General features: G+C 44.3%; 1 pseudogene; it reads right to left on the bottom strand.

Annotated features, from left to right (window-relative positions):
• LOC147975558 (uncharacterized) overlaps positions 1-14,098 on the bottom strand; it is a 67,765-nt pseudogene extending 53,667 nt beyond the window's left edge.
• Between the last annotated feature and the right edge of the window lie 2,734 nt (positions 14,099-16,832).

Here is a 16,832-nt window from a genome sequence, read left to right as displayed (position 1 = left end):
TTCTCTTGCATTAACACACCACCTATGCCATTACCACTAGCATCGCGATGAATCTCAAACAGTTTGTCAAAGTTGGGTAAAGCAAGCACGGGAGCATGAGTAAGAAAATTCTTAAGCTCATTGAATGCGGTATCTTGAGATGGTCCCCAAACAAAAGGTGCATTATTCTTTCACAAAGAATGCAAAGGTGAAGCAATGGTGCTAAAGTCCTTCACAAATCTACGGTAGAAACCGGCTAAACCAAGGAAGCCATGCACTTGTTGCAAGTTGGTTGGTTGAGGCCAATTCTTAATAGCATTGATCTTAGATTCATCAACATGAACACCCTTAGAAGACACAACGAAACCCAAGAAAACAAGCTTGTCAACGCCGAAAAGGCATTTGTCCATATTAGCAAAAAGTTGCTCTTTCCTAAGAGTTTGTAGCACGGTCTTAAGGTGTGTGACATGATCTTTGAGAGATTTGCTAAACACAAGAATATCATCAAAGTAGACCACAACAAATACACCAATATAAGGTCGAAAAACAAAATGCATGAGTCGCATGAAAAGTGCCGGGTGCTTCGGATAAACCCATTGGCATAAAAAGCCATTCATATAAGCCAAATTTGGTCTTAAATGCGGTTTTCCATTCATCACCTTCTTGGATACGTATTTGATAGTAGCCACTCTTAAGATCAATCTTAGAGAAAATTGTAGCTCCACTAAGCTCATCAAGCATATCATCTAGGCGTGGAATAGTGTAACAATAACGCACGGTAATAGAATTGATAGGACGGCAATCGGAACACATGCAATATGTACCATATTTCTTGGGAACAAGGATTATCGGTACGGCACAAGGGCTCAAACTTTCTCGAACATGGCCGTTGTAGATGAGTTGTTGTACTTGCCATTGAATCTCCTTGGTTTCCTCGGGATTGAAATGGTAGGGGGCCTTATTAGGAAGAGGAGCTCCAGGGATGAGGTCGATTCGGTGCTCGATGCCTCGTAGAGGAGGTAGACCCAGAGGTAGCTCGTCGGGGAAAACATCTTGGAAGTCCTGCAATTGAGAAGACAACACTAAAGGAAGATGGTGAAAGGTGTTAGATTTTGGTCCCTTGTCCTTGCACAAAAGGACATAGTGCATGACACTTGATGGGTTCTCGCACACTTCTCTTATCTCAGTTTTGGAGGCAAATAGAACTAAGTTCTTCTTTTTGCTCACCGTGGAGGCACTCGATTTGGGCTTGTGGCGCTCACTCTCTTTTTGGTGGTTCGCTCTCTCACTATTCTCTCCACGAGGGGTGGTTTGCTTGTCGGCGATCACTTGGCTTGGAGACATAGGGTGAAGTACGTACTCATTTCCTTTCATCATGAAGATATAGTGATTTATTCGGCCCTTGTGGATGACACCTCGGTCAAATTGCCATGGTCTCCCAAGAAGAAGGTGGCAAAAGGTCATTGGAACGACATCACACTCCAAAGTGTCTTCGTATGCTCCGATTTTGAAGGTGACTTGCACTCTATGCTCGACTTGGATAGTGCCGGAGTCGCTAAGCCATTGAACTTTGTAGGGATATGTGTGCTTCATCTTGACAAATTGGAGCTTGGAGCATCGTTCTTCACTTGCTAAGTTATGGCAACTCCCTCCATCGATGATGACCTTGACGGACCTTCCATTGATGTTGGCCTTGGTATGAAAGATATGCCATCTTTGGTCTTCTTCTTGTTGATGTTGAAGAGTCAAGACCTCGGAGACAACGAGAGCGAGGGTTGAATCTTCATCACAAAAGACTTGTTCCTCTTCATCTTCATTCACTTGCCAGTGCATGGCCACTTGCTCAAGGGCTTCCATTTTTCCTTCATGCATGGAGTCGTATGTACGATCGCCATTTAGGATCATGGTTCGCTTGTTGGTACACTCAAAGGACTTATGGCCTCGGCCTCCGCATGTGAAGCATTTGAAGGAACTTGTCTTGACGGTCTCATCAGTTGGGGTAGAAGATGATGCAGCTCTCGGCTTTAAGTTGCTTGTAGTAGGAGGGTGACTTGGATTTGTCGAAGTTTTCTTATAACTCGACTTGTCATTGTTGCTTGTAGATGGTTTGGTTGAGGAAGAAGTTGTTGGAGTCGTTGAAGCTAGGTTGTTGGAGAAGCCATAGGACTTGGATGAGAACTTGGCATACTTGAAGTCATCTTGCACTTGACGTTCTGCATTCTTAGCATACTTGAAGTCATCTCGTCCATTCTTGCATCATTCTCTTGCTTGTGGTCGTCGAGCTTGTTGTCGAAATAGTCTCTTGTACGTTGCTCTGATAGTTGCAAGTCGGTGGCGAGGTTGTCGATGCGTTCACTCATTGCTTGTTGCTCTTGATGCAAAGCACGTTGTGCACCAAAGAGGTGGCTCTTGGTGACGTAGGAAGACACGTAGTCGTTTTCCTGGATGAAGAGTGGGTTGGTAGAAGTACTCGGCCTATCCATCATTCCAAACAAATATGTGAGTGGGAGAAAGAGAAGAACTTATACCAAATGTACCTTGACCGATGTTGAAGATGGATCAACGATCACTCAATGTGGAACAAGGAAATATCACAATTGGTACCAATTCTTGTCGGTTTCTCACACCTACACAAGTAAAAGCTTATGGTGGAGCTCGGTTAGGATGGTGGCACAAAATTTGATGAAATTGTTAGTGAGCTTCAATAATGTTGGAAAAGATTCGCAAGTTTGCAATGCAAGAAGTAGACCAATAGCAAAATATGGTACACGGAAACTCACACACGGAGAGATAAATGGGGTCGTGCAACCAAGGATGATCCAAAATGTGGAATCCACGAAAATGCTCTTGTTGCACAACACTAGAGAGACGCTAGTGCGATTGCACAATAGGCTGATACAAGACTTGTGCACAACCTACTAAGCAAAAATGCAACGACTTCTATCCCAAGTATGCTCTATGTATGGTATTATGATGATATGATCCAAGATGATCTAGTATGACAATCTTAATCTTGTATGATGCTATGGTTCTTGCTTAAAAGCTCTTTGTTTATCTTTCCCTTTTGCTTAAAAGCTTGTTTGGATCTTTCTCTTTTGATCTCTTTTCTCATGAATGCTTCACGAACCTAGATCACAATTGTGTATGCGATGAGAACTTTGTGACACAAGAGATGATACCAAGATATGCAGCAATGATATGGTATGTATGCTATGGGAAGTATGGTCACTAATGTGCACAAGTGACGTTGCCAACAATAATCAAAAGCTAGTCTCGATGGGTAAGATACGCAAAATTGGGCAAGAACGAGATATCTGATAACAAGATGAGGTTACTGTTTGATGTTGGTTGTTTGTAAGCAAGAAACGGTTGACGGTGTCAAAAATGGTGAGGTGGTCATTGTCAATGACGAATCCGTGGCGAAGATGAGCGGCGGTGATGTTGATGTCGAACCGTACCTAAATAGCCAAAACACAATAGGACATGGGACCGCAACTCAAATTCTCAAGACAAAATGTGGCAAAAATGTGTCGGAGTGCGAAGCAAGTAAGCAATGGTGGTTGCGGAAAGCGAGTGTGGTGTTGGGTTGCATATGCGGAAGTGGGAGTGAAACGATGGTGGTGGCTGAACTGAAATTTTTCAGTTTCTTCAGGGAATGTCGGACGTTCGGTGGTGGAGCGGTCGTCCGGTCATCGGACGTCTAGTGACTGGCGGATGTCCAGTGCCTAGGCAGCTTCGGGCTCGTGATGAACAACTAGGGTTCGTGGTGGATGTGGCAAAAATGGTCAAATTCGATTGATTTTGTGGATGCAAATGGTGGAGATGATGGTGAAAAGCTAGATCCACTCGTGGCAAAGCAAATCCATGGATCAAATCCAACAAAACTTCATCACACCAACAAATCACAAAAACAATTGGGGGGCTATCTTTGTGGGAATTTTCGAATTATGGACAAAATCAACAAAATTAAGCTAGAAAACACAACGGGGAGGCTCCGAAATCGTGATCAACCTGGTTCATGATACCAAGATGATGTAGGGTGGAACCCTAGGTGGCTGATCTTTTACGAAAGGAGTGGATCTCGCGAAGAACATGAGGGGAAACACGAGGGGAAACACAAGAGAATCAGTCAAACCAACAAGAACGGTCAGACATATACTAGATCCAAGTACACACAGAGATCACACGATCCAAAGTCAAACACGGGACAATACAAAGGGTAACCGGTTTGTCTCCAAAGGAGGTCTTGCTGGGGGTCTTCTCCATGAAGGAGGTCTTGAATCCAACATGGATCTTCTCCGAAGAGGGGCCGCGGTCTCTCTCAAGGAGTAGATCCGTATGGATGAGCAAAGCTCTATCTCAAATGAGCTAAACCAATGCTAACCCTAACTAGAAGGAGGAGGAGGTCTATTTATAGTCTTAGTGCAAATGGGGTCGAAGTGAAGGGGTACATGGGCCTCGGGCCCGATCCTGTGCGCAGACTGGTACCGGACGTCCGGTGTGTAGCGGTCGTCCGCTGACTCATGGGCGGCCGGACGTCCAGTGGCTTCCGGGCTTCCGCCGGTGCTGGCTCGGTTGCTGAGGTATCGGATTTCCGGGAGTGGCCGGTCGTCCGGTCGCCAGTCGTCCAGTGGCGTCGGACATCCGCTCGTTTGGCTCAAGTGGGGAGACACCGGTCGTCCGGTCCGGGCCGTTCGTTCGCTCGCTCGTTGTAGCTCGGCTGGGGCTTCAGACGCCAGACGTCTGGTCCCGACCGGTCGTCCGATGGATGTAGCTTTCGTGGCAGCCCTTCTTCTCGTCCTTGGCACTCGGTGTCCTCATCGTCTTATCCGTTGAATTTAGTTGTTCCATGGCTCTCCTTCAAGTACCTGATCACACATAGTGTTTCCACTTGAGGTAGCAGCCATGTCTCATGCATAGAAAGTGGTAGTTCTGAAAGGAGCGAGTTCACCTTATCTTCGATAGCCTTTGCTCGTGCTCTTGTCATTGGTCCAAGTGGTGTCATCGGTGACGTAGGTAGTTCCATGGGGATGGCCTTGGGATGCTCCACATGAAGTCCCTTTTGTAGTGTAGTGTGAATATGTCCGGTTTTAATTGGTATATCTGGTTGTTTGCAGTATGCCTTGTTTATTTCAGTTGTTCACAATGTGATGCTCTATGTGCAATTATTTACTGTGCAGTACATTTCATCAATCCAGTTTTTAACATACCGATAGGAATGCATATATTTGCTTGTTGTTAAGCCTGTTATAGCTAGCATATGCATATTTTAAAGTTTTTTGATTGTTTGGTTGTTTGTAGTTAGCACATGTCCAGTTTCAAATGCTATATTTGGTTGTTCGTAGTATGCCTTGTTTATTCGAGTTATTCACAACGTGATGTTCTATATGTGCAAGTATGAACCGTGCAGTTCAATTTCATCACTACCAGTTTCAACAATTCCACTATGAATGACTACATTTGGTTGTTGCATCTTGTAGTTAAAACGCCTTTCCATTTTTATTTAACAATAACCAATGTACTTAGACCGGCACAATACCAGTTTGAATGACTATTTTGCTTGTTGTTAAATGTTAGGCCTGTTGTAGTTAACACACCTTTCCACTTGTTTTGTTTTACTAGCGTGCTTGAACCTGCACACTGAAGCTATCTTTTGGAGATTATTTTGTCTGTCATGGATAATTTTGGTTGATGTTTAGCCTATTGTGCTTAACATGCTTCTCGATGTACCTGCACAGGACAATTTTGGGAACGACTGTTGTTTTCCATCGAGGTTAGTTTCATCCCATGGCTTATATATGCTCACTGTTCAGGATATCAGTAGCTGGTACCATATAGGTCGGGGCCTGATAAGGGACTTGATGAGGGCATCAATACCATTGTTACAACCATAGCCCCTGCTGCTATACATAATGGACTAATGACTAGAGCTCACGCATGCTAACTGAATTACCAGGTACTTTTGTTTCTTAGTAATGATTCTAATGTTCATGAGAATATGATGCTGCCTAAATTGGATACATTTGTTTTGCTTACAAATGAAGGGCCTAGCTTGGACAGGAAAGATGAACCTTGGAGAAAGTTCAAGCATGGATATGATGGCATGCGCAAGGGGAACAAGAACGGAGTTATAAGTGATGATTCCAAGACTTTGAAGCCACCATAATGAGTGCATGAAGCCGTGGACAAAATATACAAGATGCCACTTCATAAATTTCGTCCAGAGGGTATTATAGCTGCTGTGTCACCTTATTTTTGGGCCAGGCCCATGTAATTTCGAAATACTTGATTATAGGCTATTTTTAGAGTCCGTATGTGTGGGGAAACAAGAGTTAGGTTTGGTTTCAGACCCCTCCTCCAAGGGCCACGAAATTCCCCCCTCTCTCCTCAGTATATACAACCCTTAGAGCATCGTTTAGACTCTGGGTTTTGTTTAGATTAAAAGTTCGCCATAGCTGCATCTTTGCGTACTTCGTTTGTGTTCAACGACCAGACAAAGGCGTCATAGAACCCCACCTTCAGTAATAAAGCTTTCCTCTTATATTCGCAATATCCTGATTGCAATTTCAGTTTCTTGCTTGTTCTTCGTTTGCTCACAGGAAACAGACCCTCGTGGTCAAGTTGATCGTGCTCCGGCGTGGTCAATAACCCCTCGAAAGTTGGTTTAGCGATTGTTAAGGCGCGACGTCTTGCACGTTCGTAGTCGGATCGTCAAGGTTGACTCCCACAGAAAACAATAGCCACCATCTCATCGAAACATCAGGACACCTTCGCCTCTATCAAGTGATATCAGATTTGCAGGTTGCTCGGTGTGATTTTACAGTTTTTCGTAGTTTAGTTCGAGTCTGTTCTTCATACCTATAGTCCACAAAAAAGCCAAAAAAAATTAGGGTTAGCTCATCCTATCTGAACCAGTCTGAGCCTTCGCATAGTATTTTCAGTATTTTGCTTTGTTGAATTTGCCGTTGCATCATCGTGTCAAGTTGCTGGTCTTAGCGTCTACTCTTTTTGAGTTTCGAGTTATGGTCATAAGTGATCACGTCGCAACCGCACCATCATCATCGCCCCTGCCATCTACCACCACCGCTTATCTGCCACCGCTCTGAATCCGTATCCATATACCACCACCAATCTGTATCCATATACCACCACCGATCAATATCCATATACCACCACCACTACCACCACAGCTGCCATATCTTACCACCATATATCCACCACCAATCCGAGTTCCTTTCATATTAGGTTTGTTTTCGAGATCCATCTAATTTCTGATTCGTGTTTCCTTGCCTGAGTAGGTTTCAAAAAAAGTGTTTGGAGACCCCCGGGCAGTTTTTAGGCCAAAATTTTGGTGAGTGAAAATATTTTTTCCCTATCATATTTTTAAGCTTTTCTGAGTCTTTTGAGACACTCGCCATCATAGTGAATTTTTGTCGCACTTTTTCATCGTCACTGCCTAGATTTCCAAAAAAAATTGTCAAAAAAAATTCCGTGCCCATCCTGTCATTTTGACGAGGGAAGAGTTTTGAGACATTCGCCATTATAGTGATTTTTCGCAAAAAAATGAGGAGCACAAAAAAAATCCAGAGTGCGATTTTCCCTTGTTTACGTGCAGTGCCGTGATTTTGTTACTGTTCTAGGCTCGCGTCTATAGCACGGTATAGCCGAGGACCAGCACAGTATCGTCGTTGAGCATTTATTCAACTTTGCATCTCTGAATTGATTATTGCTGATCTTTTTGCTACCATATTATAAGCCTTCCTAGCTCCACATAAATCTACGCCGTGCATTTGACTCTCCCTGGTAATCGCTCTATCCAAGCTTTGAGAGTTTTGACTATAGCAGTTGCCGATCACCGCCTGATGTTGGGTAAGAACTGGTAAGAATTTGAGATTTGCTTGACGGATTTGTGACACCCACCACCACCACTTGTTAGTAGTCTATAGGATCATATTCTTGTGTGTTTCTATTGCTGCTAACCATGGCAGGATCACAAGCCGACAAGATTGACTGCGAAAACTTGATGAACAAGGAGCTTCATGATAAGTTTCAGCAAATGATGAGTGGATAGGTGCAAGATGTGCTAAACAAATTTGAAGCGGCCATGGATAAGATAGATGGCATGGAGAAGACGTTCGAAACAAAGCTCGATAACAAGTTTACTGAATTGCTTTCGCATTTTCCACCATCATCGCCAGCTGCACCTATCGCACGAAATCAAGTGGGATGAGCATTGCGCGTTCCCATTGAGCCTGGTCAAAATTCTGGTGCCGCTGTTGATGCTTCTGTAGCTCTTGCTGCTACTGCAGAGGTGCAGGACCATTATGAGGATGAGGTTAATCAAAATCAGAACTACGTGCAACCACCAGCACCTCCACCACCAGGTCGTCCTCATGCATATCATCGCAACGGTAGGGCTACACGAACACCTGAGGTACGAGATCATGACCATCTTCCTAAACTAAAATTGAATATTCCACCATTTTAGGGTAGATATGTTCCTGATATATATCTTACCTGGGAGTTAGAAACTGAACAATGTTTTACATGTTTACAATATCCTGATGAGCGATGTGTTCCTGCTGCTGTTTATGCTTTCACTAATTTTGTATCTGTTTGGTGGTCTGAACATTGTAGATTATATCCTATTCCAGCTACTTGGCTGCTTTGAAAACTGCTATGTGTACTCGTTGGATTCCACCATATTATCAACGTGAATTACTTCAAAAATTGTAGCGCTTAAGACAAGGAATTTTTTTGTAGAAGAATATTATCAGGAATTACAAACTTGCATGATTAGATGTGGTATTGTTGAGGAGAATGAAGCTATGCTTGCCCGTTTTATGGGTGGATTAAATAGAGAGATTCAGACCATTCTAGAGTATAAGGAGTATAATAATATCACTCGTTTATTCCATCTTGCTTGTAAAGTTGAACGTGAAGTGCAGGATCGACAAGCATTGGTGCAAACTAACTTTTCTGCAGGTCGACCTTCATCATGGACACCGCGTGCAACTTCTACTTCCACTACACCAGCACCTCCATCAGGTGCCACCTCCAGCCGTGATACAAGAAAGAAGGCACAACCACCACTATCTGCTAAGAGCACACCTGCCGGACTTGCACAGAGCTCTTCTTCTTCCATGGCATCAACAGGGGCACACAAGTGATATTATTTGTCTTCGTCATAAGGGAAGGGGTCATTATGCAAGAGAATGCAAATATGAGTGTGTGCTGATTGCTACTGAGGATGGTGGGTATGAGTCCGCTAGTGACTATGATGAGGAGACTTTCGGTCTTATTACGCGTGAAGAACACGGTGGAGATGATTCTGAACATGAGACGCACTACATGGCTCCTGAATGATAGAGTCAATGGTGTCCCGTCTTTCAATGATATGGTGGCTATCGTTTTTGATGAAGTCAACTTTGATGATCCGACTACGAACCTGCGAAGACGTCGTGCCTTAGCAACTGCTAAACCAACTGCAGGCAAATGAAGAACAAGCAAGAAACTAATATTGCAATCTGGATATTGCAAATATAAGAGGAAAGATTTATTAATCAAGGTGGGGTTCTGTGACGCCTTTGTATGGTCGTTGAACACAAACAAAGCACGCAAACTTGCAGCTAAATGATGCCCTAAGGGCTGTATATATGGAGGCGAGAGGGGGAATTTCGTGGCCCTTGGAGGAGGGGTCTGAAACCAACCCTAACTGATGTAGGGTGGAACCCTAGATGGCCGATATTTCACGAAAGGAGCGGATCCCGCGAAGAACACGAGGGGAAACACGAAGGGAAACACGAGGGGAAACACGAGAGAATCACTCAAACCAACAAGAACAATCACACATATGCTAGATCCGAGTACACATAGAGATCACATGATCCAAACTCAACATGGGGCGATACAAAGGGTAACCGGTTCTTCTCCGTGAGGAGGTCTTGATGGGGGGTCTTCTCCGTGAGGAGGTCTTGAATCCAACCTAGATCTTCTACAAAGAGGGGCCGCGGTCTCTCTCAAGGAGTAGATCTGTATGGATGAGCAAAGTTCTATCTTTAAATGAGCTAAACCAATGCTAACCCCAACTAGGAGGAGGCGGGGAGTATATATAGTCTAGGGACACAAAGGGGTAAGTGGGAGACAGTTTACATGGGCTCTCGGCCCGCAACTGCGTAGGGAAGCCGGATGTCCAGGCTGGGGGCCGGATGTCCGGCGGCTCGCGAGGATCCGGATGTGCGGGCCTCTGCCCGGATGTCCGGGCTAGACTTGCCCGCTCCTGTGCTCTCTGGATAGGTGGGGCCGGATATCTAGGCGAAGGGGCTAGATGTCCGGCTGCTGTGGCAGCAGACTCTTCTTCCTTATCCTTCCTTTGTTTCCGCACACGCTTGACCTTGGTTCCTTGGTTCTCCATGGTCTCCTCGGGTGTACCTGAGTATGCAGAAGGTCCACGCTTGAAGTAGCATCCATGTCTTACATGCGGAAAGGGAAGATTCAGAACGGAGCGAGTTCACCTTAGGTCCAAAGGTGTATGCTTGAGTGTACATGGGGATGATCGTAGGATGCTCCGCATCATCTCCCCTCCCTTGGGAAAGATCTGACCTCGGATCGAAAACCTCATCATCATGGAAACGGTTATCATGAACGGACTTGTAGTTGGATGGATTGGAAGACATGGCGCATTCCAAGTACTCCAAGATGTCTCTGGAGTGGTGCACATGCAAAAAGAGCAAACACAAGCGACACTCGGAAATATAATGGTTAGCGCACACAAAGTATCCATCATGTAGGAATGAGTCTGTGCGACAAGATTGATCCTGAAAAGGTGCATGAAGCTTATCCAAAAGATATGAAATGGTATGCAAAGAATTCATGGGAGCAAATTCATTTATCTTGTGCACAAAGGTGTTGTGAATGTGATCAATGCAACCACGGTGCAAAATGATGTCATAGTGAGAAGGTTTATCAATAGCATGAATATGGCAATGGATGCTCAATATGAATAACTTATCATGCAATTGATGGTAGGCAATATGATCATGATGTATGAATATGCCATCAAGAAAGATCACAACAAATTTGCTAAGAAAGTGCACAAGCTCGTATATCATGGATGACATAGAAATAGATGCAACAAGGCAATCATAATGTGGGTCAATCCATGCATAAGATGCAAATTTGTTATGGGTGGTGTTGTACCATAGCTCGATGCCGTGGCATTCCTCAAGGTGAAGGTCCATTGGGTCCATCTCCAATGTCAGTCCTCCCTCCAATATGTGTATCATGTAGACAAGAAGAAGGAAACAACAATGAAAGAGTGACCCATCCAATATGCTTATTTGAAGATGGCTCAAAGGAAGGAGTTCACCTTTATGAGTTTATCGAGGATGTTGGAGTTGCACATCATGTATGCCTTCACATAACCAAAATGTCTCGTGATCGTACCGCCTTGTGAATCCTTCAAAACGAAAGAACATGACAACCACTCAGAAAAAACATATGAGGTTAGCGGAAAAGCAAAACCTAGCATTCATGTGGTGTGATACCCAACAAGTGTAGGCATCATGCACATCATAAGAAAGGACAAGGGAGCATTTCATAGTGATCAAGTCAATCAAGCTAGTAGTGCGAATATGCAACGTACTAGAAGAGATCATGGCAAGCATGTCATGGGTGCAAATAGTGTGCATGAATAATTCACATGACATAGCACAAGCATGAAAGGAAGATATGAGCAAAGTAGGTTCATGGTGTTGGCAAGAAGTCCTATGTAAATAGGAATGGAACATCATGACTCTCCCTACACAACAAGCATCAATAGCATGTGGCATAAGGAAAACATGGTAATTGTAACAAGGATCTCCACCAAACATGCAAATACACATAGGAGTATCATAATTGTGAATCATGGGTAGATGCAAGCAAGGGTCACAATTGCATGGCAAAATCATGTAAAGATGCATAACATGCAAAGTGAACAAGATACACTGGGCATAAAGTAACAAGTGATATATATAGCCCATAGCTGTGTGAGAACCAAGTAAAAGAGATGTGCGTAGTCCTTGCGCGAAGGGATTGGTGGTAAGGGTAGTCCACGTGATCCCAAGTCATCCTTGTTCTCAAGAGCTCGTTTCTCAACTATTGGGATTGGTAGGTTGAAGAGTATACGTGAGTACCTACACAAAACAAAGACAAAGGGAAAATTGTGTGTGCGTGGTATATGTACACATCATCCATCATGATGCGCACGTGCATGTGTTGGTTAGCACAAAAACTCCAATGCTCAAATAAATGAGATGCGTGATATAGAAGCATGCCATCCATCATGAGAGGTTTGTTATTATGTATAGAATAATGGAGACTCAAATTGTGTAATGCATCACGAGAAATATGTAGAGCATTGTTATTCATGGAATGCATATGGTGCACGTAATTATGGGAATCATGCAAAGTATGGAATGCATCAGAATCTCCTAATATGTATGAGGAAACTATGGGGGTCTCCTCATGAGCATTAATGGAAACATTACACGGAGAATATTGACAACATCCAAAACAATGCATATTTGGAACAATGTGATCATGGAATGCCATAGTAGATGAATTGCGCAAATCATGTAAAGGAAGCATAGCAATATCATCGCATGAAAAACAAAAGCCAATGACCATCATCTCATCATCTATGCCATAAGTGCAAATGGGATTTATTTTAATGGGGCATGCATAGTTACTATGTTGAGATTGAAATGATGCAATATGGGAGATCTCACTCATAGCATATGACAAGTTTAATGGATTGTCAAACATGACATGACCAATAGAATTTTCACATGATATACTATGGAGCATAGCATCACAAGTAGGCAATTCAACATGCTCATCATCATATTCATCATAAATGGGTGGCATATCGAAACAAGACATAGTATGTGATGAATTCATAGGGTGATCAACATCATGGGAGCAATCGATGTCAAGAGAGTCCACTAGTGGGACCATAGAAGCACCATCACCTATGTTACCTTTGGAGCATTGCTCATGTGTTGTAGGTGAGGTGTCGAAGATCCACTCATTGTCATCTTCATCTTGATGGAACCATGTGGGGGTGCATCATCGTCCACCATGGCCATCATTGTCTCCATTTGAGGTATGGACTCGTCGAGGATAGGCATGTCGTGATGTTGGAGACCTGGCACCAAAGAAGAAGACACACTCGGAGTAGAGGTTAAGTCATTAGAAATCATAGTGGCCTCACATGCCGTGTCAACTACATCACTCAGTAAGTGTTGTGGCTCACTCACTCTCGGTATGATGCTCTCACTCATATGGTTGGTGGAGTCATTCAAATGGCTCTCAACCTCACATAGGATGTGTGGAATGCTCTCAAGTGTGGGGCAAGTGGTTGTCACACTCATCCTGTCATAGGAAATGCACTCAGTATCACATATGGTGGAGTCACTCATATCACTCATGGTGGGGTGGCTCTCCTCACATGGGAATTGGGGCATCTCGTCACATGTGGGTGTCGGAGAGATGTTGGTTCAAATGTCTCCATGCTCAACTCCTATCGCCGCCTTGGTTGAAGGGATAGTCCCATGCTCATCCTTCTTGTCGCCGTCTTGTTGTTGGAGGACCATATGATGTGGCACCTCATAGCTCGTCTCCATGACCGAAGGGAAATTCCCATGCTCGGCCATCTTCCTTGAGGGGCTTCCGAAGATGGAAGTGTCGCCCTCGCTCGTAGGTGGTCTCCTTGTTGTTGAAGATGTCGATGTAGGCGAACTCATGGGAAGTAGGCAAAGATGCAGTACGTCCAATGGAGAAGATGCCTTGATAGCACTTGGTAAAGATGCCACAGTGGTGGTGGTGGTAGTCGTAGCGTCCTCTTGGTGGTGCTTGTCTCGCGGTCGTCTCTTGTGCTCATGAAGTTTGGTCGTAGCCTGATGTAGAGCTTGTTGGGACTTGTAAGTTTGCGCCTGTGGAGCATCTTCATGATGATGGCGTCATTGTTGTACTTGAGCTCGTAGTAGATGTCGTTCGCCGTCGTCGTGCACATGATTCTTGGAGGTGACTTGCCCTTCATGACGATGTGGATCACAAATGTGATGATGGTCGCCATGTAGATGTAGACATGGATGACTTCCGCTTGTATCATTTTTGCGCTCCAAAGACTTGTGATTTGAACATCGCCTCCTTGAGTATGATGAAGGGGAAGTAGACTTGACCAAGGACCGAATCTCCTCCATCCTTGCATCTTCCTCCTCCTTTTGTGCGGAAAGCTTGTTGTCGAGGTAGTCTCTTGTATGTAGCTCGGAGTGTCGCATGTTGATGGCCAGGTTGTCAATGCACTCTCGCAATGTTGATTGTGCGCCTTGCATTTGTCGTTGTAGATCGAAGATTGATGATTTGGTGATGTAGTTGTTCGCACTGTCGTTGCTATCGAAGACCAGAGATGAAATGCCTTGCCTATCCATCACAAGACTCGAGCAAATATGAGTGGGAGAAAGAGAAGAACTATACCAAATGTACCTTGACCGATGTTGAGAATGGATCAATGATCACTCAATGATGTAACAAGGAAATAGCACAATTGGTACCGATCTCGTCAATTTCTCACACCTACACAAATAAGGCTTATGGTGGAGCTCGGTGAGGATAGTGGCACAAAAATTTGATGCAAAATGTTAGCAAGAGCCAATAATGTTGAAAGAGGTTCTCAAATTCGCAAGTGAAATAAGTAGACCAATAGCAATGAATGGCACATGGAAACGCACACACGGATAGATAAATGGGGTCGTGCAACCAAGGAATGAGCTCAAAATGTGGAATCCATGGAAAATGCTCTTGTTGCACAACTCTAGAGAGACGCTAGCACGATTGCTCAATAGGCGTACACGATACTTGTGCACAACCTATAAGATGCAAAATGTATGACCTTTCTATCCCAGGTATGCTATATATGTATGTTCTGGTGGTGTGATCCAAGATGATCGGATATGAAAATCTTATATGCAATGTGGTATGATGCTATGGCACTTTCTTACAAGCTTCTTTGCCCTTTCTCTTTTTCTTAAAAGCTTTATTCCTTTTTTTGTATGTGTATGGCCACTTTTGCACAATGCACAAACCAAGATAGCAATTGTGTATATGCGAGAACAAACTTGAGGCACACGAGATGATATGATACCAAAATGATACCGATATGGTATAGTATGTATGCAATGCAAGGTGTAGATCGATGATCCCTAATGTGCACTAGTAATGTTGGCTGCAATACACATATGGCTAGTCTTGATAGGCAAGTGACGCAAAATGGGCTAGGGGTTATGAATGCAATGGCATGGGAATATACAATGGAGGAATACCACGATACCAAGATGATATGGAGGTTACTGTCCATGGCGATGATGAGTGGCAGTGTTCTTGATGTAGATACCAAGATGATGGAGACTCGTCCCTAAGTAGCCGAAACACCTTAGGAAACAGAAAAATTGCAAACTCAAAATCTCAAAGGCAAATGGCAATATGTTGGTAGCGGGAAAGCGATGGTGGCTGCGGAAGTATTGGTGGAAACCTGGTCAAAATGGGTTATGGTGGCAGAAGGGTATGATGGGCTATACAAAGTGTTGGAGTTGAAAGCATGGTCCCTAAGTAGCCGAAAAACCTTAGGAGACACAACTCGCAACACTAACAAAATTGGGTTAAGTTGGGGTGGTGGAAGTGTATGGTGGGCAAGCCTATGCGGATGTTATGGTGGTGGTTGATGAAGAAGAAACCGTCCCTAAGTAGCCGAAACACCTTAGGAGACTCTAATCACAACTCAAACAACCACAAATATAATGGGGAACAAAATGGGTTAGGTTGCGGAAGTCAATGGTGGTTATGCGGATGATATGGTGGGAGCCCTAGGCAAAGATGCCAAAGTGTGAAAACATTGATGGAGTCAAATGGTGTTGAAACCTATCTAGATGGAAAGAGGATGCCAATAGCTACTCAACGAGCTAAAGAACGCAAAAATTGGACTCCGGATGTGGAAGTTATGGGCAAAACGATGAAACACGGGAGGCTGAAATCCCAGGGGTTGGACATCCGGGGTTGGGGGCCGGATATCCGGGGGCTCATGTCCAGAACCATGCAGATTTTGTTCTCGAGGAGCTGGATGTCCGGGCTAATGGCCGAATTTCCAAGGGGCCAGATGTCCGGGGCCAAGGGCCGAATGTCCGGGCTCCAAATCCAAGGATGAACTCGAGGAACTCGATTTTGGGTATGGAAATTGATGATTTCAGGGGCAAAATTGCGGAGATTTCATGGATGGAAAGTGGGGAAAATTGGGGTAAGGCTAGATCCACTCGAAACCAAGCAAATCCATGGATGAAAATCAACAAAACATCATCAAACCAACAAATCACAAAAAAATTGGGGGCTATTTTTTGGTGGGGATTTTTGAATTTAGGACGAAATCAACAAAATTAGGCTAGAAAACAAAGGGGCAGGGGCTCCAAATTCGTGATCAACATTGCTCTGATCCAAGATGATGTAGGTAGGGTTCAACCTTGCTCCTGTGCTCTCTGGATTGGTGGGACCGGATGTCCGGGGCTTCGGAAGGCGCCAGATGTCCGGGGTGATGGCCGGATGTCCACTGCAGAAGACTCTTCTTCCTTCTCCTTCATTCGCTTCCGTGCACGCTTGGCCTTGGTTCTTGGTCTCTCCATGGTATCCTCGGGTGTACATGAGTATGCAAAAGGTCCGCGCTTGAAGTAGCATCCATGTCTTACATGCGGAAAGGGAAGATCCAGAAAGGAGCGAGTTCACCTTAGGTCCAAAGGAGTATGCTTGAGTGTACATGGGGATGA

Source organism: Triticum urartu, chromosome 4A, assembly GCF_056163025.1.
Source record: "Triticum urartu cultivar PI428250 chromosome 4A, HENAU_Tu73, whole genome shotgun sequence".
In the NCBI taxonomy this organism is placed as follows: domain Eukaryota; kingdom Viridiplantae; phylum Streptophyta; class Magnoliopsida; order Poales; family Poaceae; genus Triticum; species Triticum urartu.
Note: the sequence above shows the minus strand (reverse complement) of the source record. Positions and strands in the feature narration are given on the sequence as shown.